This window comes from Jaculus jaculus, chromosome 12 (assembly GCF_020740685.1).
Source record: "Jaculus jaculus isolate mJacJac1 chromosome 12, mJacJac1.mat.Y.cur, whole genome shotgun sequence".
NCBI lineage: Eukaryota > Metazoa > Chordata > Mammalia > Rodentia > Dipodidae > Jaculus > Jaculus jaculus.
This window is the reverse complement of record NC_059113.1, coordinates 48,645,678-48,672,011: the sequence shown is the minus strand read 5'-3', so window position 1 is coordinate 48,672,011 and position 26,334 is coordinate 48,645,678. Positions and strand designations below refer to the sequence as shown.

Genomic DNA, 26,334 nt, shown 5'->3' with positions numbered 1-26,334 from the left:
TATGAACAAGATGGGCTTTATTTAAAGATAAAGTTAAATCTTCCAAACTTTCAAAATACATGAAACAAAGACTAGTGGAACTGAAAAATCGACAAATTTAGAATTGTAGTTGGGGACTTCAAAGCTCAACTTGCAGTCATTGATAAAACCAAAAGAGCAAGTGTCAAGGACGCAGAAGGACAAGCACCAGGATAAACAGCATCTAAGTCAGATCCTTTCCAGGGAAGGAGCAGAATGTGTCCTCTGTCCAAGAGCCCATGGGGTCATGGATGTTCACCAGAAAGCCCATATCCCAGATCATCCCGCAAACTTTAACCAGTGTAAAAGGACTGAAGCTGTGCATAATATGTTCTCACTATAATGGAATCAGAGGCAAATCAAAATCTGAGAGTAAAATTTCCAAACAGCTGGAAATTAAAGGATGTTCTTGCTTCCTACATAATCTATGGATCAAAGGGCAGTATCCAAGAAGATTAAAAAATAAAAATAGGGGGCTGGAAAGATGGCTTAGCAGTTAAGGCACTTGCCTGTGAAGTTTAAAGGCCCAGGTTTGATTCCCCAGCACCCCATAAACCAGATGCACAAGGTGGCCCAGGCATTCAGAGTTTGTTTTCAGTGGCTATAGGCTCTGACGTGCCCATTCTCTCTCTGTCCTTCTCTCTCAATTAAATTAAAAAAAAATAAAGATAGGGCTTTGAGATGGCTCAGCCATTAAAGGTGCTCGCACACACACACACACACACACACACACACACACACACACACACAGTGAATAAATATTAAAAAATAAAAATAAACTTTCCTATGATTGACAGCACTTCCTGTCTTCTTAGTCGCCTATCCTCCCCTGACTTCAGTGAAAGAAATCACTGAGCTCCTCATCAACAATGTCTCTGGCATGTGTGGGGCTGTGCTCCCTTCCACTGATGGGCTATGCTGACACTGGGATGTCACGTGAGTATGGGAAAGAAGGATTCCTAAGTGAGCAATGAGGTAAGTCCCGAGCAAGATAAGCTGAAGAACCTTCTCTGGCATCTCACTGTCCCCAACTGGGATGATATCAAGAAGATCTGGCACCACACCTTCCACAAGGAGCTGCACATGGCCCTATGGGGCACCTGGAGTTGCTGACGAAGGCCCCTATCAACCCCAAGACTAACAGGGAGAAAAAGACCCAGATCATGTTTGAGACCTTCAACACCCCAGCCACATATGTGGCCATTCAGGCTGTACTGTCCCTGTATGCCTTTGGGTGTACCACTGGCATCATCATGAATTCTGGTGAAGGGATCACACATATGGTGTCCATCTATGAAGGCTATGCCCCACACCATCTTGCATCCAGATTTGATTGGTGGGACCTGGCATGACTTCATGAAGACCCTGACTGAGAGGCCAAAGCTTCACCGTCAGGGTCAAATGGGAGAGATTATATGTGACATCAAGGAAAAATTGTGCTATGTTGTCCTGGACTTTGACAAGAGATGGCCATGGCTGCATCCTCCTCCTTCTTGAAAAACAGCTACGAGCTGCCTGGCGGGCAAGTGATCACCACGGGCAATGAGTAGTTCCAGTGACAGAGGCACTTTTCCAACCCTCCTTCCTGGGCATCCACGAGACTACCTTCAACTCCGTCGTGAAGTGTGATGTGGACATCCACAAGGAGCTGTATGTCAACACAGTGCTGCCTGGTGGAATTGCCATGTACCCAGGCATTGCCAACAGCATGCAGAAGAAGATCACAGCCCTGGCACCCAGCACAATGAAGGTCAGGATTCTTGTTCCCCTGAGCACAAATGTTCCAGGTGGATTCGTGGTGTAACTCTGGCTTCGTTCTCTACCTTCCAGCAGATGGATCAGCAACGGGAGTATGACTGGTCGGGCCCTCCATCATCCCGCACAAATGCTTCTAGGAGGACTGAGCAGGTGTCAGGCATCTGCTGCATAAGCTGATTCTGAAGCATCAATCTACCCTGACAAAAATACACATATCATGCTAGCCTTAGAAAACTAAAATGCATCTTTCAATAGAAATTTGAGGAGCTGGGGCTGGAGAGATGGCTTAGTGGTTAAGCGTTTGCCTGTGAAGCCTAAGGATACCGGTTCAAGGCTTGCTTCCCCAGGACCCACGTTAGCCAGATGCACAAGGGGGTGCACACATCTGGAGTTCGTTTGCAGTGGCTGGAGGCCCTGGTGCGCCCATTCTCTCTCTTTATCTACCTCTTTCTCTCTCTGTTGCTCTCAAATAAATAAATAAAATTAAACAACAACAACAACAACAAAAAGAAATTTGAGTTGCTAGAGAAATAGTTCAGTGGTTAAGGCTTGCCCATGAAACTTAAGGACTCAGGTTCGATTCTCTAAGACCCATGTAAGCCAGATGCTCATGGTGGTCCTTGCATTTGGAGTTCATTTGCAATAGCTGGAGGTTTTGGCATGCCTATTTCTCTCTCTCTTTATCTATCTATCTATCTATATATCTGCGGGGCTCCTTCCCGCACAGGTAGTGCCGAGGGAAGGACCAGGCCTGCTGGTTCCTCCCTAGGGGTTGAGGGGATGATGAGCGTCGGACGACTCAGAAACCTCTCCTGGCCACCGGAGAAAAACCACACTGAGTCAGGAGTCTTTGCAATGCAGGAACAACTCGCTTTATTACTCTGAGCAGTTGCTTACATAATGTTGGGGACTAAGGCGGGGATTTTAGGGTGGGAGAAGAGGTAAGGGCCAATAGTAAACTTTAACTATTGAAATGGTAATTACAATTACCACGAGGAAGTAGCAGGCCAGAAGCCCTTAGGCATCCTTCTGAGTCATAGCTGGCCAGAGACAGGTCGCCAAACTTTAGCTAGGCTCAGGAAGTTCCACTATGCCTCACGCCTGGGCCTTTCAGGGCCCAACATATATCTGCCTCTCTCTCAAATAAGTAAAGAAAAAAAATTTTTTCAAGGTAGGGTCTCACTGTAGCTTAGGCTGACTTGGAATTCACTTTGTAGTCTCAGGGTGGCCTTGAACTCATGGTGATCCTCCTACCTCTGCCTCCCAAGTGCTGGGATTAAAGATGTGTGTGACCATGCCTGACTTAAAATATTTTTTTAAAAAAGAAATTTGAACTTGAAGCTTGTATCTGACATTAGCATTTGTTGCTAATATTTTTAAAGATTTATTTTTATTTATTTGAGAGAGAGAAAGAGAGAGAGAGAATGGGAACGCCAGGACCTCTGGCCACTATAAACAAACCCCAAATGCATGAGCCACTATGTGCACCTGGCTTACATGGGACCTGAATCCTTAGGCTTTGCAGGCAAGTGCCTTAACCACTAAGCCATTTCTCCAGCTCTTGTTGCTGATTTTTGGCCTTGTATGCAAGCTAACTGTTTCCTAGTACCCTGTGCATAGCTGGATTAAGCTTCTGGTCTAAGTGGCTCTGTCACTTAGTGGCTGAGGCAGAGAAAGCCCCACTGTTGGATATGTTGAACACATGCTGTGATACGCTCAGGGTGCTGAGGTCAGAGCTGACTGCTCCAGGTTGGCAAGGGCTCCTGAACCAGTTATCACCTCCATCTTGCAGGTCTAATAGTGGGAGGTTCTGAGTTTAGAATCCAGTTTCTGTTCTGGCGTTTCCCCTCCTGACCACTGTGGGTTGTTCCTTGCTTTGAGTTGGGAACGTTTGCATGTACACTTGTAACTTATTTATTCTTTGATTTATGTATGGTTTTGTACTCAAGTCTTTAAGAGATGACAAGTTTTGGTTTACTAGTGTTAAATGAGAATATTAGACCCCAGCAACATGCCATTGTATAAAGTAACATAAAGTGCTGCAGTACACTGAGGAAAAAAAAATCAAATAAATAAATAAATAAAAATAAATGACATAAATAAAATTGAAACCATACCTAAGAAAAATCTGTGGATTTTAGCAGTCAGGCATGGCAGTGTATGTCTATAATCATACAGTTAGGAGGCTGAAGCAAGAGGACCACCAAAATAGACTTTGTCTCAAAATTACAATGTAACACACAACTGGGCGTGCTCACACAAGCCTGCAATCCCAGCCTTTGGGAGGTGGAGGCCCAGGATCAGGACTTGAAGGCCTGCCATGGCTACACTGGCAGTTCAACCTGGGCCACGTGAGACTGCCTCAACAAGACAGCAGCACACAGCCTGTAAGCCTCAGCTGACATAGTGCTGAATGTAAAAATTATAGCACTACATGCTTACATTAGGAATGAGAAAGTAGGGATAGGAAGATGGTGCTTGATTACAAAGTCTAACAACTTGGTTTGATTCCTCAGTACCAATGTAAAGCCAGATGCAGAGTGGCACATGTATCTGGAATTGGGTTTGCAGTGGCAGCAAGTCCTGGTGTACCCATTCTCTCTCTCTCTCTCTCTCTCTCTCTCTCTCTCTCTCTCTCTCTCTCTCTGTTTGCAAATAAATAAATAAACATATTGAAAAAGAAACAAGGAGCTAGAGAGATGGCTTAGTGGTTAAGGCTTCTTATGAAGCCCAAGGACCCAGGTTCAGTTCTCCAGTACCCACATAAGTCAGATGCATATGGTGCCACATGCATCTGGGGTTCGTGTGCCGTGGCCTCCCATTCTCCCTCCCTCTCTCTCTAATAAATTAAAAAATATATATTAAGAAAATGAGAAAGCATTTTATTCAATAAGCTAAGTTCCTACCTCAAAAAAAGTGAAAAGAAGGCAAAACAAAACAAGTAGAATGAGTGAAACAGGAGCAGAAATCAATGGAAATTAAAGACAAGAGAGAAAATTAATGAAATAGAAAGCTTATTTTTCAAAGAGAATGAATGACATTAGCAAACCTCCAGGAGCGCTGACAGATGGAGCGAGGAAGATGACACACATGACTTGTATGAAGATGAAAGAGGCCACCACACCCAGCTCACACACAGGAAAGCATCAAAGAAATGGGGCAGCTGCTCAAAACCACGAGTTACCCAGTCCTCAGCAAGATAAAATAGATGATATGAACAGTCCCAGGATCACTAAATAGAAAGGTTTTGGAATTCAAACGTTCCTAAAAGTGAAAATTATAGGCTCCAAATGTTTTCAAATAGAGAACTTCCTTAACTATTTGAAGAATTCACACCAGTTTATTTATTGTTTGTTTGCCTTGCTGGGGACCAAGCTCATGGCTTCCTGCATGCTAGGCAAGTACACTATACTGCTTTATGCTCCTAGCTCAAATCAACACCAATTTTATAAATCTACCACTGAAAAGAATGGCAAGGACAGTTCCCCATTAACTCATACATAACTCATAACTTATTGTATAAGAACACTATTACTTTGATATCAAAACCAAGCAAATAGAGTAAACAAAATTATCTCACATGAACTTACGTGCAAAAGTTCTCAACAAAGTATTGGTAAACTGAAATCAGTAATACATTAGAATTGCCACATAAATCTCATGACCAAGTGCTTGACCGACTTTCTGGAATCCATCGTCTCACAATATGAAAAATGATGAACAAGGTTAGTGGGGCAATTATGGAGAAGTAAAGTAACAACTCACTGAAGCAGGGAGGGCTCCACAAGACGTTGCCAATGCAGCACTCTGGACGGGAGGTTTTTATTCCCCAAGAATGAGCCCAACTGGTTTGGTCTATGATGGAAATTAATTAAGCATTGAGTTGAGATGAGTGTGATAGATTCGTTTAGGCATATATGGAGGACTCTGACGGGTACATCCAGAGTGGCAGGCACTGGCAATAAGGACTGTCCAGCTGGCTGTTTAATTGACAATCCTCGGCTCAAAGCAGTAGGACACCAGGGAAGAGTCTAAGAGCTATAAACTAGGGAATAAAATCTCCCATCCCCCAACATTTTTGCTTATTCACAAGACAATAAGCAGCATAAGAAGTGCTTATAAGAACTTTTATTATTATTATTTTGGTTTTTCAAGGTAGGGCCTCACTCTAGCCCAGGATGACTTGGAATTCACTATGTAGTCTCAAGCTGGCCTTGAACTCATGGCAATCCTCCTACCTCTGCCTCCCAAGTGCTGGGATTAAAGGCATGTGCCACCACGCCCAGCTCAGAATTTATATTATTAACTTTGAGTTATTTTTAAGATTTAAAACATTTATTTTTATTTTTATTTATTTGAGAGTGACAGAGAGAGAGAAAGAGGCAGAGAGAGAGAGAGAATGGGCATGCCAGGGCTTCCAGCCACTGCAAACAAACTCCAGACGCGTGTGCCCCCTTGTGCATCTGGCTAACATGGGTCCTGGGGAATCGAGCCTCGAACCAGGGTCCTTAGGCTTCACAGGCAAGCGCTTAACTGCTAAACCATCCCTCCAGCCCATTAACCTTGATTTTAACAGTGATAAGAGTAGTTTTAACAACTTTCAACTCCTGCCCAGTGCCCTAAGAAGGGGGACAGTCTTCTTAAATATAATAAAAAAAAAGATATAAGTCATGATAACCAAACACATGAAATATCTAGGAGTTATTCAATAATGTAAAATCTTTAAAACTCTAAGGCGATAAACTGAATACACCTGATCCCACACTCTTAAGTTAAAACACTGATGTCAATCATCTCCCCCAAATTACTTTATGAACTAGTTACAATTAAAATTTAATTTTACTAGGTTTTTTTTTTTAAAAAACTCAGTTCATTTAGAACTATACATGAAGGAATAGGAGCCTGTCTATTTCGGAAAAAGTCTGGGCATATTCTGCCAGATATAAAGTCATTCTAAAAAGCCACATTTTGGGCTGGAAAGATTGCTCAGGTATTTGTTTGTAAAGCCTGTTAGCCTGGGTTCAATTCTTCAGTACCCACATAAAGCTAGATGCACAAAGTGATGCATGTGTCTGGAATTGGTTTGCAGTGGCAAAAAGCCCTGCTTGGCATGCCATTCTCATTCATATTCATTCTCCCTTAAATAAATTTTTTTTAAATTTTTTTTAAATTTATTTATATGAGAGCAACAGACACAGAGAGAAAGACAGAGAGAGAGAGAGAGAGAGAATGGGTGCGCCAGGGCTTCCAGCCTCTGCAAACGAACTCCAGACGTGTGCGCCCCCTTGTGCATCTGGCTAACGTGGGACCTGGGGAACTGAGCCTCGAACTGGGGTCCTTAGGCTTCACAGGCAAGCGCTTAACCACTAAGCCATCTCTCCAGCCCCCTTAAATAAATTTAAAAAAAGTATTTTTTAAAGCTGCATTTTAAGGAAGACTTAGTAAGACTGGCAACAATTCACTGGCAACAAATAGACTAAGGGAACAAGATCATTCCTAATCACCTGTTTGTAAGAGAATTACTGAGAAAGTATAGAAATCAATTAGAGGGTAAGCAAGAGACTGCTTCCTAACTGAAGAGTAAAAACAAAACACAGTTATTTCCTAACGCCATCTACAGGAGTAGACTCTAGATAAAGAGGAAAGTATGAAAAGCAAAGTTAAGACCTTAGCAGACAACTCAGGGGCCCAAGGAAGTCCTTGACAAACACCAAATGAAAAAAAAAAAAAACCAGCAAAACAAACAAACAAACAACAACAACAACCAAAACAGCGGTTGGGGGAGATGGGCTAGGGAGATGATTGCGTGGATACAGTGCTTGTCAAGCACGTGGGAAGACCTGAGTTTGGATCCCCCATCCTATGAAATGCTGAACACAGTAGCACCAAGGTCTGTAAACCCAGTATGCCTACAGCGAGAAGGGAAGCAGAGAGAAGAGACTCTTCCAGAAGCTCTCCTAGGATCCGCTAGACTGGTAAATGCAACAGTGGGCAATGAGAGACCCTGCCTCAAAGAGGGTGGAAGGCAAGGTCTGATACACAAGCTGTCCTCTGACCTCCTCAGATGTGCTGTGGCATGTACTCACACACATGCACACACACACACACACACACACACACACACACACACCATCATTACATCAAAATGCAGGCGTCTGTTCAGGGACACAGGTAACAGAAAAGTGACAGACACCTGACAGTGTAGAAAGGCTGCCAGAGGTTACTACTTAGCACGAGCCAGGAACTCCTACAAGAAGGGACAGGGGTGAGATGGGGAGATGACTCAGTGGTGAAGGGCATTAGCTTGCAGACAGGGGTCCAGTTCCTAAAGCTGAGTGCAATCTGAAGACCCTGCTGTAGCAGCAAGAGACTGTTCCAGAAGGTGGGGCACAGAGAGCTTTGTGGTGTCCTTTGGCTTGCCCATGCATGCTGTGACACATATGGCTCTCCCCACACACATGCAGATGTCGTTTCAAATGTTAAAAAGAATGAAAAGGTAAAAGGCAGTCGTTTGAAAAGTGGGGAAAGGATAGGTATAAAAAAATAGTTACGTAACGGGAGATTCCAAATACTGCTGCAGGCTGATGTGTCAGAAAATAGCACCCTGCTATTGTTGAGGCAAGTGTTTGGCTTTCCAGATGAAGAGAACAAGGTTTATGAAGTTCTTCTTGAGGGCAGGATTGAAAGTAGGCAAAAGTAGGAGTGGGAATCCTTAAACCAAATGCATGTATTATTTGAACTAAATGCATGTATTATTTACTGGTTTTTAAAAATTTTTTCTCTCTCACTTGTGTTTGTGTGTTCATGTGTCTGTATGGGTGTGCCAGGGTCTCCTGCTGTTGCAACTGAATACCAGCCACAGGCACCACTGCGGTGTCCAGCTTTAAGAGGACGCTGGAGAACTGAACCCATGCTTTTCTCACCTGTGGCGGCTGCAGCAGAATATTGAGTATCTGCGTCCATCGTTCTTCTGCCCATGCTCCTTTTGAGCTGGTATCTCTAGCTGATACTGGAGTTTGCTAGCTTTCACCAGCTTGGGCTACTCCCTGGTCTCAACTTCCCCTTTTAAAAAATTTAAATTATTATATTTTATTTATTTGAGAGAGAGAGAGATACAGTAATAGGCAGGTAGGAAGAGACAGAGAATGGGCACGCCAGGGACTGCAAATGAACTCCAGGTGCGTGTGCCTCATTGTGCATCTGGCTTATGTGGGTCCTGGGGAGTCAAACCAGGATCCTTTGGCTTTGCAGGTAAGCACCTTAACTGCTAAGCCATCTCTCCAGCCCCTCTGCTTCCCTTTTTAGGACTGGGGTTATAGGCACATGTGGCTACACCCAACTTCTTATATGGGATCTGGAGATTTGAACTTGGGCAGTTTCAGTCCCCTTCATGCTTGCACAGGAAGTTCATTTAACTGTTGAGCCATTTCTCCAGGCCCACTGTGGAATATTTTACATCTTCTGTTAAATGAACACACAGAATTCATGGGTACAGGGAACCTATAGCATGAATGTGTGTATGCATATTCAACAAATAGCACACGAAGAGACAGTGACTTTGAGCAAGGAAAAGGTGTGTAATCAGTGAACAGGAGTACAGACACTGGGATGACTTGATCTGAGTTCTTTTCAGATTCTATCTCTTATGGTGAGCACCCCGCCTCTCTGTTCCTCAGTATTCCAAGTATAAAACATAGATGTCAGTAGCAGCTGCTTTATAACGTTTTTGTGGAAACTAAACGAGTTAGCACACAAAACGAGCTTGGCACAGTGTCTGGCACACACTGGCCTCCAGTGCGGGAACACAGCTCATCTGGTTTCTGGCAGAAGCAGGAGCAGGTGAGGAGGCCGACTTTGGGCCTGTGACTCTGGAGGGGAGGCCCATGTGGGCCTGTGCTTTGTGACGCTGGGGAGTTTGTCGGTGCTCTCACTGTTGGAAACAGGATACCACTGCTCCCCCAGGTCTCAGGCTATTTCCACAACCTTCCAGAGATCCCATGAATGGAAAGTGCCCTGCCTCTTGTAGGTGCTGAGAGGAAGTGTGCATGGTAGAGAGGCTTTGACTCTCTGAAGCTTTACCTGAATTTCCACCCTCACCTTGTACTGTCGTTCATGGAGCCTCACCCTAGAACATTCCCCATACTCAGCCTCCACAGGGCACCCACTGCAGCATCAGGTGCTGCCGTCACCCTAGAGTAGAGAGAACACGTGACTTCCTGGGTTGTGAAGGAGCTGGCCAGCTGTGCGGAGGTGAGGTCTTTGCCCAGAGTCCAACAGCTGCAGTAAAAATGGAGTCTTAAGTGCCTATGCCAGCAGCTTATTCTCTCTGTTCATTAAGTGGTTGTGAAAACTCTGTGGGAGGCACAGTTGGTCTGTTGGTGCTAGGGACACAGGCAAATCCAGCACAGTGACCTCAGTAACTCTTAGCTTAGCAGGCTAGGAGAGGTTTCTGTCCACACAGGCTGCAGCATCTGCATCTCTCCAGGCAGTGAACAATGAGTGTGGTAGAAGGGAGGCTGCGCGAATAAGCAGACAGTTTGGAAACTGGACAGATTTAGTGCTCTTCCAGAAGAGACAAAACTTAAACAAGAATGGCCAAGAGTATTTTGAAACAGAGAAAGATAGGAGGCTTGTATCCCCAGACCCAAAACCATATTAGAACCTCAAAATACTCTGGCTGGGTCATTTACCCTTGGTTGAGATGGATGAACAGCTCAGCAGGCGAGTATAAACAAACCTAGGAACTTGAAGTGAGGGGCATGATGACATACGTCTCTTAACTTGGCAGTAGGAATGATTCTGTAAGCAAAGCAAGACTTCCAGGATATACTGGAAAGCTCTGATGATCAAAAATTTGTAACAAAGGCAGGCATGGTGGTGCACGCCTTTAATCCCAGCACTCGGGAGGCAGAGGTAGGAGAATCGCCGTGAGTTCGAGGCCACCCTGAGGCTCCATAGTGAATTCCAGGTCAGCCTGGGCTAGAGTGAGACCCTACCTTGAAAAACAAAAACAAAAACAAACTGTAACCGTTGTAGGCAGAGATAGAGAGAGAACAACCTCAGTAACTGACAAATGATAATTGCGACACAGAACTGACAGCACACAGAGGTCCAGCAGGATGTTCCTCGGCATCTGTAAAAATTTTGCAAACCCAGCCCCAGTAACTCCAACTCCAAAACCCCTATCACAGAAATGCCTGCTGCTCGGCAGAAAGTTATGTGCTCAAGGAAGTTCTCTCAGCACTGTAACAGGAAAGAAGAAAAAAAAGTGAAATGTCTTCAGAAAGGAAATGGGTCAAGTTAATTAACTGTACCACAGCCAAGCTGCAGAGTCCTTTGCCAGAGTTAAAGGCTCCACTACCTCTCACTGGTGAGATCAAATTCCGGCACTATGTCAGAATAATGAAATTGCTTTGTTTATGCTATGCAGAAAGGCATTAGGATATGGGTGGACGTGAAAGCGCACATAGCATATTCTTGGAGGATGAACAAATTGTTGAGAGTCCTCTCTGGAGAGAGAGGTGAAATTGGGTGGAAACAGGGTTTTCAAAATTTATTACTCATGCCTCCTTATGTGGTTGTTTAATATGAATGCGTATCACCTACATAATTTTAAAGATGTAAGCAACAGGAATGTTGCTCCAGGAGTGACAAAGGACTGTGCCTGTCAGATGAACCACAAATCCTGAGCTGGGAGGCCACACCTCCCCCAATCCTCTGCAGCCTGGGGGCAGATGTGGCAGCCTAATTATGATTAGTTTTCATCCGAAGATAATTCTCATTCAGCAGATACTACTTTCCCTTTGCAGATGAAGACAGACAATGCAACTGTCCAAGCTTAGACACATGGAGAGAGATGCTCACTTCTTGCCTAGAGGTCTAGTTTGAGCCTGCTCTCCAGAGCTTTCTTATTCCTGGACAGTGTGGTCAGCTACATCCTTAGGACTTGGCTCATGGAAAGTAATGATGCGTTCCCCGACGAGGTGCACAGCAGTGAGCACAGCCTTTGAGGAAACTGCTTCAAAGTTATTGATCAAGGGAGGGATAATATTGACTTCTGGTGGGCAGAATATGTGTTAGTCCATTTTGTTGCCATAATGAAATACCAGATTCAGACTAATTTATGAAGAAAAGAGTGATTTAGTTATTTTGGATGCTCAATATCCAAATAGCATAGTGCAGGCTCTGGCAAGGGTTTGCCTCGACCAAGAGCATGTGAGAGGAATAGACCACGGTGCTAAACAGGAAGTCAGAGATGGGAGTCCCACAATCCCTTCAGATGGGGGTATCCCAATGACCCAATTTCCACTAGGCCTCACTTACGAAAGGCTCCACTACCTTTCATTTCATACTGAGAGCCAACTTTCTAACACATGAAACTTTGCAGAACCCACTAAAATTAAGAGTTTTGGAAACTTAACTCAAAATTTGAAGCTTACTGGCTCATATACATTTTTAAAAAATATTTCTTTTTATTTATTTGAGAGGGTGGGGGAGAGAAGCAGATAGAGAATTGGCACAACAGGGCTTTCAGCCACTGCAAATGAACTCTAGATGTATGAGCCACCTTGTGGATCTGGTTTATGTGGGTATTGGGGAATCAATCCTGGGTCCTTAGGCTTCACAGGCAAGTGTATTAACCACTAAGCCATTTCTCCATCCCTCATACATTTTTGTTGTTTTTGTTTTTGTTTTTGTTTTTCGAGGTAGGGTCTCACTCTGGTCCAGGCTGGCCTGGAATTAACTATGTAGTCTCAGGGTAGCCTCGAATTCACGTGATCCTCCTACCTCTGCCTCCCGAGTGCTGGGATTAAAGGTGTGTGCCACCATGCCTGGCCCCTCATACATATTTTTAAACATGTAGGACATTGACTTACTGCGAGCAAGAACGAAAGAGCTGCTGAACCTTTCTGAGAGAAGGTGACTGATGTCTCAGAGTGAACTAGAGTCCTTCAGGATGGGCTGAGGAAAAGACTATGAAAATTCAAGATAATTATGGAGAAAATCCTCAATCCAACCTCTTAGTTCATGGACTTGCTGGGTGAGGTGAAGTGTCTTCTTCAAGGACTCAATAGCTATTAAGAATGAGCTAGGGCAAGATTTGACCCCTGCTGGCTGCTCATTCTCATCCTTCCCTTGATGTACAGACCTGCCACTGTCTACAGACCGATTCCTTTCTAAATGTTTATTAGAGGCCACATAGATAAGAAAATACTTGCTGTAATGACAGAAAGTGCATTAAGTCATTAATAACATCTGTATCTCTTGTCCAAAGTTTATACCTATATTTGATTCTGTGATTTTTGGTACCCACGTTGAACAGCCCTTATATAAAATGCTTAGAAGCAGAAATGTTTCAATATTGTCTCAATTCAGACTTTGGAAAAGCTGCATGTGCATAAGAAACTGAAAACGGGACCCAAGACCCATGTCAAAACACAACATTCATTTGTTTCATGTATACTTTATACACATAACATGAAGGGAATTTTTTCTTTTTCCTTCCGTTTTTTTTTTTTTTTTTCAAGGTAGGGTCTTGCTCTAGCTCAGGCTGACCTTGCATTCACTATGTAGTCTCAGGGTGGCTTCAAACTCACGATGATCCACCTACCTTTGCCTCCCAAGTGCTGGGATTAAAGGTGTGTGCCACCATCCCTGGCTGGTAATTTTTATACAATATTTTTGTTTGTCTCTTTTTCAAGACAGGGTCTCCCTCTAGCCCAGGCTGACCTGGAATTAGTCTCAGAGTGGCCGGAAACTCTTGGTGATCCTCCTGTCTCTGCCTCCCAAGTGCTGGGATTAAAAGTATGCAGCACCACGTCTGGTTTATACAATATTTTTAAAATATTTTTGTGCATGAAACAAAACTCCATGGTATGTAATTCTCTATATATGGAGCCATATTAGTGCTCAATTCTGTTCTGGGGTTTAGAGCATTAAATTTTTGGGTTTTCATAGTAGAGATGCTCTACCTATGTACAGAACTGTGCAGCTATCACTCCAGTCCAGCTTTAGCATCACCATGAAAAGACCCCAGAGGTGGTTCTGAGTGGACCCTATCCTCATTCAGCTACAGGCAAGCACATACCTCCCCGTTGTCTCTTGTTCAATTTGTTTTTACTAAATGTTGAATCTATACTAAATCATATACTCTGTGGTCTATTCTATCTGTTTTTTTAAACTTGGAAATTTTATAAATGTATTTGAAAGGAGAAAGGGGGGGTCTGCCATTGCAAAGGAACTCCAGATCCATACACTACCACACTGTGCATCTGACTTTGGGTGTGTACTGGGGAATAAATACAGGCTTTGCAAGCAGCACCCCTAACTACTAAGCCATCTCCTCAGCCCGACTTAGATGTTTCTGAAGCCATCCACGTTGTAACATTTTGTTAGTTGTCCATTATTTTTAGTTGCTGAATTGTATTTCATTGTATGTGCATTTTGTGTATTCATTTATACGTAGGTGTTTGGATTGATTCTAGTTGTTGGTTACTACATAAAAGGCTGCTATAAATGTTGTATGCTAGCCTTTTCATGAATACATTTTCCATCTTTCTTGGAGCAGAACTGCTGAGCCATATTCTTAGTTTGTTGAGTCACTATAATAAAACATCATAGGCTTGCAAACACCAAAAACTTCTGATGTAAAGGTTAGGAGGTCTACAGTTAAAGCATCAACGGATCTGGTATCTGGTGAGGACTCATAGTGAGTGAGTTCCCTTGGACACTATTCCCATGATCCCTCATGATCTACTCACCTTCAAATGCCCTTTCCGTCGATGTTTCATATTGGAAAATGGATTTTAGCATGTGTATTTGGGAGTCTGGTGGTTTTGATGTGGAATGTCCCCATAGCCTCTTGTGCTTGAATGCTTGATCCCAAGTTGGTGGCACTACCTGGGAAGCTTGTGGAACATTTAAGAGGTAGAACCTTGCAGAAGGAAGTGTCACTGGAGTGTGGATTTGATGTGTTACAGTCCAGCCCCACCTGCTGCGTCTGTTTTCTCTCTGTCAGTATGGAGGGGTGATGCAGCTTTCCCTGCTAGGAAAAGACTTCCTCTCAAGACTTTCAAGCTTAAGAGAACACTGAATTAGAGTGACTTAAGGGGCCAGGGTGGGAGGTAAAAATGATCAGATAGGACAAATTCAGGAAAGAAGAAATCTTGATCAGGGCTGTGCTATTGATGACCCATCATCGTGGGCAGTTCAAGTCTGCAAGTGTTAGGTGTAAGCCACAAAAATAAGTTCTATCTACAAGTGACCCCCTACTTGTGAGCTGTTGGGATGTGCAGTTACAGGTCATCAGAGGCAATAGCCTAGGGAAGACCCTGGCCATGCCTGACCCCACTCTGAAATTGGGGTCTCCCCCCTTGGTGGTCTGTTAGTGCACAAAGCCATGTGCATCCCCACCCAAGACCCTTTACCTTGATGTTCTGTATCATATTTTAATGGAAATGCGAACATATTGAAAATAATTTTTTTCTTGGTCTTTGTTTGCTGTTTTGCTGTTAGCCTCTAATGTGCTAGAATCACAGAAAGACTTTATAAGGATGGTATAAATTCTCCTGCACGGTTTAATTTGATATCACGTAAATATTCCAAAGCAGGCTACCTTGTGGTTTTGGCCTTGTGTTATGTTGATAAGATTGATTTACCGCTTAATATCACTTTATCCGTTTTTTCCTGAACTTTTAATGTAAAAAATAAAATCAATTAAGGGAGAAAAAACCACATTAGATGAACTGTAGGTTGCAGCAAAGACCCCAGGGTGTGAGAAACGCCATGACAGACTCCCCATAAAACTGTAAACTGAAATAATCCCTTTCTGTCCATAAGCTGCTTTTGGTCTTATTAGTTTGTCCCAGCAAGAAAGTAACTGATACAGGTAGTGATCACACATTTTGACTGTGGTCCACATGGTGAATTTATGTTAACTTTTAAAGGAACCACCAGAATGCCTTCCTAAGTGATTACATCATTTTCCATTTTCACTAGCACTTCATGAGGTTTCCACTTTGGCCAATATTATCTGTCTTTTTGTGGATGGCTATTCCAGTAGGTGTGATCTCTTTATAGTTTTAATTCATACTTTTTTCATGATTAATGTTTTACTCTTTCATGTACTTTTAGTTTTTGATTATCAACTACATGGTTCTCTTGTGAAGATATGAAGCTTTTCATCCACTTGAAATTTAGGTTTCCTTTCCTTAATTTATGTGTGTGTGTGAGGGGGGGGGGAACCTGGGTTGTTAGACTGTGCAAGCAAGTCCCTTTACCTGCTGAGCCCAGCACGGTAGTTTGGGTTTCTGATCTGCTTTTACAGAGTTGTGTCATGTGACCAGATTCACATCAGATACATGACATGAGATTTGCAAATATCTCCCAGTCTGTGGATTGTTTGCATTTCCTTGTTTTGTTAGCTTCTTATGCTGTTTTGGTGTGTTGGGTGGTTTCTGCATGCTTGTGTGTAGATGTGCATGCCTCATGTGCACAGGCGCAGAGGCAAGGGGGGAATAGTGGGTGTCCTCTATTGCTTTTTCTCTTCACTTCCTTCTGACAGTCTTTCACTGAACCTGGAATTGCTTTTTGGGTCTAATCGGCTCATCAGTATCCTGTCTGTACCCTTCAGTACAGTACCTGTGTTACAGGCATGTGTGGTCATTCCACATAAAAAGACTCAGGCCTCCATGCTTGTGCAACAAAAGCAGTCTTATCTGCTGAGGCATCTCCCCAGCCCAGGTCTTTCACATTTATGTCTCTCATGCCTTTAGTATTACATGTAAGAACTCCTGCCTAGGATGTAAAGTTTTCTCCTAGAAGTTTTATAGTTTTAGCTCTAACCTTTAGTTCTACTGTCAGTTATGAGTAAATTTTGGTATACGATGTAAAGTAGGTCTAAGTCTGGCAAATAAACTCTTAACTAGTTTCCTATGGCTTCTGCAATAAATAGGCCAAGGTGAGTGGCTTAAATAATAGAACTTTTACTTTTGTACTTAAAGCCAGAGTCTGAAATCAAGTGCCAGAAAGGCCACCTGCTCTCTGGAGACTCCCTGCCTCTCCTAGGTGCTGGAGGCTGCAGTTCCTCTCCCTTCTTCACACTCACTCTCTCTGCAGGGCCCAACTTCCAGTTTACCTTATAAACATACTTGTATGGTTATTTAGGGACTACTGGTGTAAATCAGGCAATCTCATCTCACATCCTGACTAAAGCTGCATCTGTGTTTCCCCTTGTTTTCTTCCTTGGGTTTTTGTGTGAATGTGATACAGTGTGTGTGTGTGTATGGGATATGTAGTGTACGGTGCCTGCACGTGTGTCCTGCTTGAGGTGGCAGGAACAGAATGTGTTTCGCTCTATTGCTCTTTGCCTCCCCCTTCTTGTGTGAGCACTCTCTTACTCACACTGGAGCTTGCTGCTTTTCACTAGCCTGAGTGATTCCCTGGTCTCCGCTCCCCCTTGTGGGACTGGAGGTGCAAGCGTGTGTGGTCACACCCAGCTGTTCTGGGGATTCAAATTTAGGTGGTTTCAGGGCCCCTCAAGCTTGCACAGGAAGTGCACTTAATGGCTTAGCCATCTCTCCAGCTCCATTTCCCATATTAAAAATAAAACAACTTTACTTACTTGTATATGTGTGTGTGTGTGGTATCTTGCCTCTGCAAACATCGGATGCTTACACTACTTTTTGTGTATATGGCTCTGGCTTACATGGATGGCATGGGAATTGACAGGCTGGAAAACTTGGCAAACAAGCACCTTTAACCACTGAGAGATCTTCCCGGTCCTACAAACACTTGCCAATTCCCAAGATCATGATTTGTGCCTTTGGGTGGCTATTATTCACTCTACTACATTATCCAATTTCCCCAGAAACATTTGTTCAAAAGACTCATCTTTTGCCCACTGGATTGATTACCTGGACACTTGGCTAAAAATGTCCATTGAGGGGCTAGAGAGATGCATCGGTGGTTAAAGAAACCTGTTGCAAAGACTTCTAGCCTGGGTTTCATTCCCCAGTATACACATAAAGCCAGGCACACAAAGTGGTACACGCATGTGGAGCTTGTCTGCAGTGGCAAGAAGCCCTGTTGTGCCCATACTGTCTGTCTGTCCCTGTTCACAAATAAATAAAATTATTATTATTATTATTTTTTTAGGGTTGGAGAGATAGGGCGCTTGCCTGCAAAGCCAAAGAACCCAGGTTTGATTCCCCAGGATACACATTAGCCAGACACTCAAGGTGACACATGTGTCTGGAGCTCATTTGCAACGGTTGAAGACCCTGATGGGCCCAATCTCTCGTTCTATCTGCCTCTTTCTCTCTCCCTCTCAAATAAATAAATAAATAAATAAAGATTAAAAAATATTTTTAAAATGTCAACTAAATAAAGCGCTCACTGCTTAAGCTGGAGCATCGGAGTTCAGTCCCCAGATGTCAGTTTAAAAACCTGGAAGCCATGGGCAGCTTCTGTAATCTTAGCAGCTCTGCTGCCGATGAGATGGGATTCAGAGACAGCAAAATTAGGATCCAGAGAAACTCTGTGTCACGATGAGGTAGACAGCACAGAATAATACAAAGTTGTCCTCTGACCTCCACACATGCACCATGGCACACGTGTCCATACTCACCCACAAACATATATATACAAGGACATGCAGGCACACGCACTAAGAAGAACAACATTTAATTCTGGACTCTCAATTCTGTTCCACTGATGTATTCTTGTATCAGGAACAGTTCTTTAGTATTACAATAAATTATGAAGTCAGGTAATACAAATCTTCCAACTTGTGTTTTACTTAAATATGATTTTGGCCAATGTAGAACCTTTGTATTTTCATACATATTTTAGGATTAGTCAATTTTAGAAAAATCTTGATAGGGACCACAGTAAATCAATTTGGGGCATACAATGGCTCTTCATTTATTTAAATCTTTTACTTCTCATAGTAATGTTTGTAGTTTTCAATTCATGCCTTACTTTTTTTCAGTTAAATTCAATTCCTCTTATTTTATTTTTTGACTTATTGTAAATGAACTTGATTTATTTTTTATATTATATATTTACATATTTATTTATTTATTGACATCTTCTATACTTACAGACATCAAACCATGGTATTTCCTTCCCTTGCCCTGCCCTCCCCTCCCCCGCCTTCTCCTTCATAGCTCTGCTCTCTATTAGTCTCTCTTTTAATTTGATGTCATTATCTTTTTCTCCTATTATGAGGGTCTTGTGTTGGTATTGCTAGGCACTGTGAGTGAACTTGATTTCTTAATTTAACTTCCAGGTTTTTATTGCAAATATATGGATGTAGAACTAATTTTTACATTGATTTTATATCTTCTCAGCCTGCTAAAACTCATTTATTAATTGTTCTTTTGTAGTAAATTCCTTAGGATTTTTTACATGTAGGTTCATGGCAGCTATACATAAAGTAATAAGATACTTTCCACATCTTCCTTTCCAATTGGCATGCCTATTTTTCCTTTACTCTGCTCCCTCGTTCCCGTCCTCAGTCCCTTTCCCCTTTTCTTATATTAGTGCATGGGCTAGCTTCTCTAACACCATTGTGAATACATTAAGGGTATTTGCGCCATGTTTAAGAATATCATGGGTTGGATAGTTGGCTTAGCAGTTAAGGTGCTTGCTAGCAAAGCCAGAGATCCCAGGTCTGATTCCCTAGTAGCTATGTGAAGCCTGATGCACAAGGTGGCACATCCCCTCTCTCCTTGCAAATAAGTTTTAAAATACACACAAAGATATTAAAAAAAAATATATTAAAAAACCGGGCATGGTGGTGCACGCCTTTAATTCTAGCACTCGGGAGGCAGAGGAAGGAGGATCACTGTGAATTTGAGGGCACCCTGAGACTACATAGTGAATTCCAGTTCAGCCTGAGCTAGAGTGAGACCCTACTTCAAAAACAACAACAAATTTTATTAAAAAAAAAATATTCCTATGTAGCTTCCTGGTAATTTGTCTGTCATTGGTAGCAGATGAATTATCTCATAGAATGAATTGGGTAATATTCCCACCTCTACTTTGCTGAAACTTGTGAGCTATTGGTATTGTTTCTTTAAATATCTGATAGAAGCTACAAAGATTGTGACTAATTTTGTGGGAGATTTTAAATGACTAGTCCTTCATTATAGGCACACAAAGAACTCCTATTTCATGTTGACAATTGTCTTGCTTTGATAATGTCTTTCTTGACATGTGTATCATTTGCTTAATTTGTTGGTATATTGGTAATATTAGTATAATTTTTAGTTTCTGTTAAGCTGGAATGTTATTTCTCAGGATCTGATTTTGGCAATCTATTTCTTGTTTATTGTTTTCTTGGCTAGTCCACCTAGGATTTGCTAATTTTGCTATCTTTTCAATTTTCTCCATTTTTCCTGATTCCCTTTCTAACCATTTTTCCTTCCCTTGCTTGCTTTGTGCTTAACTTGCGCTTTGTTTTTTAGTTCTTTGAAGTGGAAGCTGACTTAAAGCGCGTATAAGTCTCCTCTTAACCAGGGTTACATACAGCCATCTCACATTCTTACTCTGTACTTCACTTCATTCCATTCATAACACTGCAAAGCTTCCTCTGTGCACTTCTTTGGCCCATGGGTTCAGACAGTTGCTGCTGAGTGACTAGATGCTTGGGGGCTTTCCCTACAGTGGATCACCCCTTTCATTGCCAGAAAATACTTTGTATAATTTCAGCCTTTTAAAATTTACTGAGACTTATCTTATGGCCCAGCATGTGATCTAACTTGGAGCCATTTCATATACACATGGAAAGACTATATAGTACAAAATCTCTAGGCCAAGTGTCCTATAATTGTAAGTTTGTCCAAGTTGGTTCACAGTGTCACTCATGTCCTTTAAACTGTCACCGACTTTCTTCCTAGTATTTCCACCAATTATTTACAACAGACTAGTCAAAACTCCAGCTATTATTTCTTTTGTTGTTATTGTGAGGCAGGGTCTCAAGCAATCAGGCTGGCCTTGAACTCTTGATCCTCTTGCCTCCACCTCCCATGTGCTGAGATTACAGGTCCGCACTACCATGCCTGGCTCCTTCAGCTGTTACTCCTTAGTTGTAGATTTCCCTTTTTAGTCAGTTTTGCTTCATTTATTTTAGGAATGTTTTTAGGATTCAGTTTTGTCTGCAGAAACATCTTCTTTCTTAAAGTACACTATTTTTCTGATATATACTTTCACACACGCACACACACACCAGACACTTGTGCCCCTCCTTTTTTGTGACAGGCTTATGTGGATGGCTTGGGACTTGAACCCCAGGCCAGCAAACTTTGCAAGCAAACGTCTTTAGCTAGCCATCTTCCCAGTCACCATTTTCCAATAGTAATATAAGCAAAACCAGCTCTCTCATTATTGTTTGCCTGGCATACTCAGTTTTCATCCCTTCTATTTCTTCTGACTTGTGTCTTTGAATCTAGCCGCTTACAGAAACCAGTTTCTTTGGAAAAATTCAGTCTGTCAATCTCAGCCTTTTGAATGGAGTGTTAAAAGTCCATTCACATTTGAACAGAATTTTAAAAATATTTATTTTCAAGGAGAGAGGAAGAAAGAGAATATGAACTAATGGGAATGGGTGCACCAGGGCCTCTAGCCACTGCAAATGAACTCCAGATGTATGCACCATTTTGTGCACCTGGCTTTATGAGGGTACTGTGAAACTGAACCCAGGTCATTAGGCATTACACATGAGCACCTTAACCATTGAGCCATCTTTCTAGCCCCGTATTTTTTGTTGTTGTTTTGTTTGAGGTAGGGTCTCACTGTAGGCCAGGCTGACCTGGAACTCACTCTGTAGCCCCAGGCCGGCCTTGAACTCATAGCAATTCCCCTACCTCTGCCTCCTCAGTGTTGGGATTAAAGGCATGTACCACCACACCTGGCTCTTAATAGATTTTTTGACATAGCTCAATTTTTACTAATTTTTCCTTTTTATATTTCTCATTTCATGTTTTCTTTTGTCTTAAAGATTGCTTAAAATTGACTACTTTAATTTCTCTTCATGTTTTAAATTCTACATAGCCTAGACTTGCAACTTTCCTGCCTCAGTGTCTTGAATGCTGAGATTACAGGCATGTACCACCATGTTCAACTCTATTTTTATAAACTATTTTTACTTATCTGCAAGGAGGAAGGGAGGGAAAGAGAAAAAAATGGGTGCACCAAAGCCTACTGCGACCTCCAACTCCAGACACATGCATCACTTTGTGCATCTGGCTTTCGGTGGGTACTGGAAAACTGAACACAGGCTGTCAAGTTTTTTCAAGCAAGTGTCTAATCACTGAACCATCACTCCAGCCCCCAACTCTTTTTATCTGATGAAAATTAGAAATTTTATGGTGTGCCATGTCATGTTTTGATCTATGAACATATTACCAAAGATTCAAGCTCATTAATGTCTACATCATATAGATGTCTCATTCAGTGAGAACTTCAATCATTTATTGCTGCCAATATTTTTGTTAATATTGAGTCACTTTGTTTGCTCTGGTGGTTACAATTCACATCAGAGTAAGAACCTAGTTCCAATGGAATGTGAAACTGTCTGCAACCTACTCCTTTGAGTTATGACTGCCACATTTATCTGTCAAAAACTCTGCCCCAAAGCAGTTACAATTTTTGTTCTACACAATCTAATGTTCGTTTAGTTTTTTGAAAGAGTAAAAGACATTGCAGTGAGGTCGTCCTCTGACCTCCACATGCATGGCATGCATGTACCATACACATGCATACCATGTACACACAGAAAGAAAAATTCAAAGAAACTAGAGGGTTGGAGGGATGGCTTAGCAGTTAAGGCATTTGCCTGCAAAGCCAAAGGACCCAGATTCAATTCCCCAGGATCCACGACAGCCAGATGCACAAGAGGGCTCATGCATCTGGAGTTTGTTTGCAGTGGCTGGAGGCCTGGCACAACCATTCATATTCTCTCTCTCTTTCTCTGTCACATAAATAAAAATATATTAAAATGTAATTACAAATGTGTATAAATTATCAAGAGATTCTGCAAAGAAGATTGACAGTAATAAATAATAGCTATAATATAATAATAGATTAGGTAGAAGTGTAAGGGAAATTTACTTATAGCTTTTAAAACTTCTGGGCTGGACAGACAGATGGCTTAGTAATTAAGGCATTTGCCTGTGAAGCTTAAGGGCCCAGGGTCACTTCTCTAGGACCCACATAAGCCAGATGTACAAGGTGCAGCATGTGTCTGGCATTTGCTTGCAATGACTGGAGGCCTTGACACAGCCATTCCCTCTCAATCTAATCTAATCTAATCTAATCTAATCTAATCTAATCTAATCTAATCTAATCTCTGTCCCTCTCAAGTTTTTTTTTTTTTTTTTTTTTTGGTATCTGGCAGCTTCTCATCTTTTTTTTTTTTCCGGTCCTTTCTGCACAGTTCTCCCTCTTGACACCATGCTACAGACAGAATACTATTTTGGCAAAGTCTAGAAAAGATTTTCAGCCATTCTTGAGCTTGTTGACTCTAAAAGACTCACGCCTGAGTGATGAGACTAGGAGGCTGAACATGGTTTTGCTTCAGGGCTTGAGTCACTGTTACATAACATTGCATCAATGACAGACCACACATGCAACAGGGCTACCCTAAGGTTCTATTCTGCACTGATATCATGAACACTTGATGGTGTTTTACTTTATGTACACTCATAAATGCTTACGTACAGTAGATTTCCTGTGTTAGTTACCTTTCCTGTTGCTGTGACAAAATACCTGACAAAAGCAACCTAAGGAAGGGTTTAGTTTGGCTTATGGTTTTCCATCACAGTGGAGAAGACTGCATGCAGCAGCAGGAGAGTGAGACATCTGGCTGGCCACACTGTGTCTGCAGTCAGGAAGCAGAGATGAATGCTGGTGCTCAGCTCACTTTCTTTTTATTCTGTCCAGGACCCCAGCCCATGGAATGGTGCCACTCACATTCAGGATAGGTTTTCCCGGCTGTGGTGGTTTGATTCAGGTGACCCCCATAAACTTAGGTGTTGTGAATGCTAGGTTCCCAGCTGATGGAGATTTGGGAATTAATGCCTCCTGGAGGGTGTGTGTTGTTGGGAGGGGTCTTATGGGTGTTATAGCCAGTTTCCCCATGCCAGTGTTTGGCACACTCTCCTGTTGCTATTGTCCACCTTATGTTGGCCACGGGGTGATGTCCACCCTCTGCTCATGCCGTTGTTCTCCCTGCCATTATGGAGCTTCCCCATCGAGCCCGTAAGCCAAAATAAACCTCTTTTTTCCCACAAGCTGCTCTTGGTTGGGTGATTTCTACCAACAATGTGAACCTGACTGCAAGAGTAAAGTTGAAAGTAAAGAGAAAGAGGTAGCTCTCTAGAGACTCCCTCCCAGAGTAGCCTGCCTGGATATTTGTCTCCTGATTCCAGAAATAGACAATTCATAACTGTTAAGTTGTGCACTGAGTAGTGTGATAGTCTTGTATCATCCTGTACTGTTCCACCAAGAATACGACCCCATGGCTCATCATCGACATCAGCACCACACACACCAGTCTCCTGTCAGTTGCTGGGACACCGTCTCAATTACCAGGTTCCACACTACTGGCATTCAAATGGCTCTTATATAATAGTCCAACTGACATACCTATGCCATTCTCACTTCATTTCCTCACAAGGCTTTTGTATCAGTTAACATCATCACAGGAAGGGAAGTACAACCCAGTAAGATATTGAGACCACAGTCACACAATTTATTGATATAACTATTAGTTCTTAGTGTTAATAGAATCTTTTATTGACTTTTTTATACACTTCTAATGTATTCTTAAAAACTTGAGTGTGTATATGGGTGTATGTGTGCCATAGCTCATGTGTGATGGCCAGAGGGCCTCAGGATCACAGGACAGGTGTTGTTGGTCAGGTAGGACAGCAATTCTCCAGTGTCCACCTATCCCTCTTACAGACAGATGTTACAGACATGCCTGAACGTGGCCAACTTTCTATGTGAGTTTAGAGGCACTGGAACTGCAGAAGTCTAGGGACCCCACAGGCGCTCATGCTTACGCAGAAGTGCTCTTATATGCTGAGCCACTTCCCAAGCTCCCACCTGCTTTGTGAGACATGGTCTCTGGTTGATTTGCTATTTGTGTAAGCTTCTGGATTCTCCTGGGTGCCAAGGAGGACCAAAATAGAGTTGGCAGGTTTGCAAGCAAGCTCCTTTCACCACTGTCCCATCTCCCAGGCCTTTATAATTAACGTATTTTGATAATAATCCTTCTTATTATCATCTCTGGTCCCACTTCCCTGTCCCCTTTCCACTAATCCCCTTCTTCTGGCCGTCACACATGAGCTACGGCACACATAAACCCATATACACACTCAAACCCCTTCTTCTACCAAACTCCATCTACTCTTTTTTGATGTCTTCTTTTCTTATGTATGTAAGACACACACTTTAATTAGGATTGCCTGTGTGAGCATGGATGAGCGGTTATTACCAGAGCATATGCCATTTACCAGTGGCTACATCAGTGCAGAAAATGTCTCCTGCTTCCCCAGCAACCATTAACTCCTCAGACAGGAGTGGGGCTTCACGTCCTCCTCCGTCACCCATGACAAAATGTTGATGAGCTCAATATTATGTGGGTCTTGTGCAAGAAAAGAGTCACTGTGAGGTCCTGAATGCAAGTGTTATTTCACATCCAGAAGACATTTCAAAGCACTCCTCCCCATCCTCTGGCTCTTACATTCTTTTTGCCCCCTGTTCTTCAATGTTCCCTGAATAATGGAGGGGGTAATGCTGATGTCCCATTAAGCACTAAGTTTTCCAGCCACTTAATCCTATCACATTGGTTCATGACTTCCTGACAAGCTGTTGTCTCCTCTAGCAAGGCTTACGATTACAATATTCAATTTTAAGCTTGAGCTGTTTCTCTGTAACCCATTCAAAGACTTTATGGATATAAAGCCCCATTCATTCATTTTCCTTTTGATCTCTGGAAATGTTCCATTTTATTTGCATGTGGCCATTTGGAGGATCTGTTTGTGTTCCATCCTTCAAGAGCTTCCCCAGCCTCTTCCTTTGGCGAGGAGAGGATGGAGCTTCAGAGTGCTCTACAACACAGGGTGATGACGGCGTTTTTAGTGGATGTCATCATGTGACAGTATGTGGGTGGCACATGGATTTAGTTAGGTGACCACAATTATCACTGGACATCTCTCCTGGGATCACAAGAAAAGATGGTGTCAAGCTCACACAGGTTTTATGTTACATCTCTTCTATCTAATTGGCTTGTGTATTTCATCAGGTGGCTATTACGGAAAGCAGGTGTGTGCATCAGTGGATTGCAGACAAGCATCTGGGCATAACCTGGAGCTCTGCACATGAAACACTAGTGTCCTTTGTCCCAGCTTGCCTCAAGTGCTACTTTTCCTGAGTTGGGCTCTCTAGAGAGATGGTGACACCAACATCAGCATGGTTCCTTCTCTCCTGCAGGCAAGTATGCTCAATGGAAATGTCCTCCACATAGTCTCGGTGTCGCTCATGAGAGCC

General features: G+C 42.6%; 1 pseudogene; it reads left to right on the top strand.

Moving 5' to 3' along the window:
* Positions 1-1,053: 1,053 nt before the first annotated feature.
* Positions 1,054-1,913, top strand: LOC101600684 (annotated as a pseudogene).
* Positions 1,914-26,334: the final 24,421 nt, after the last annotated feature.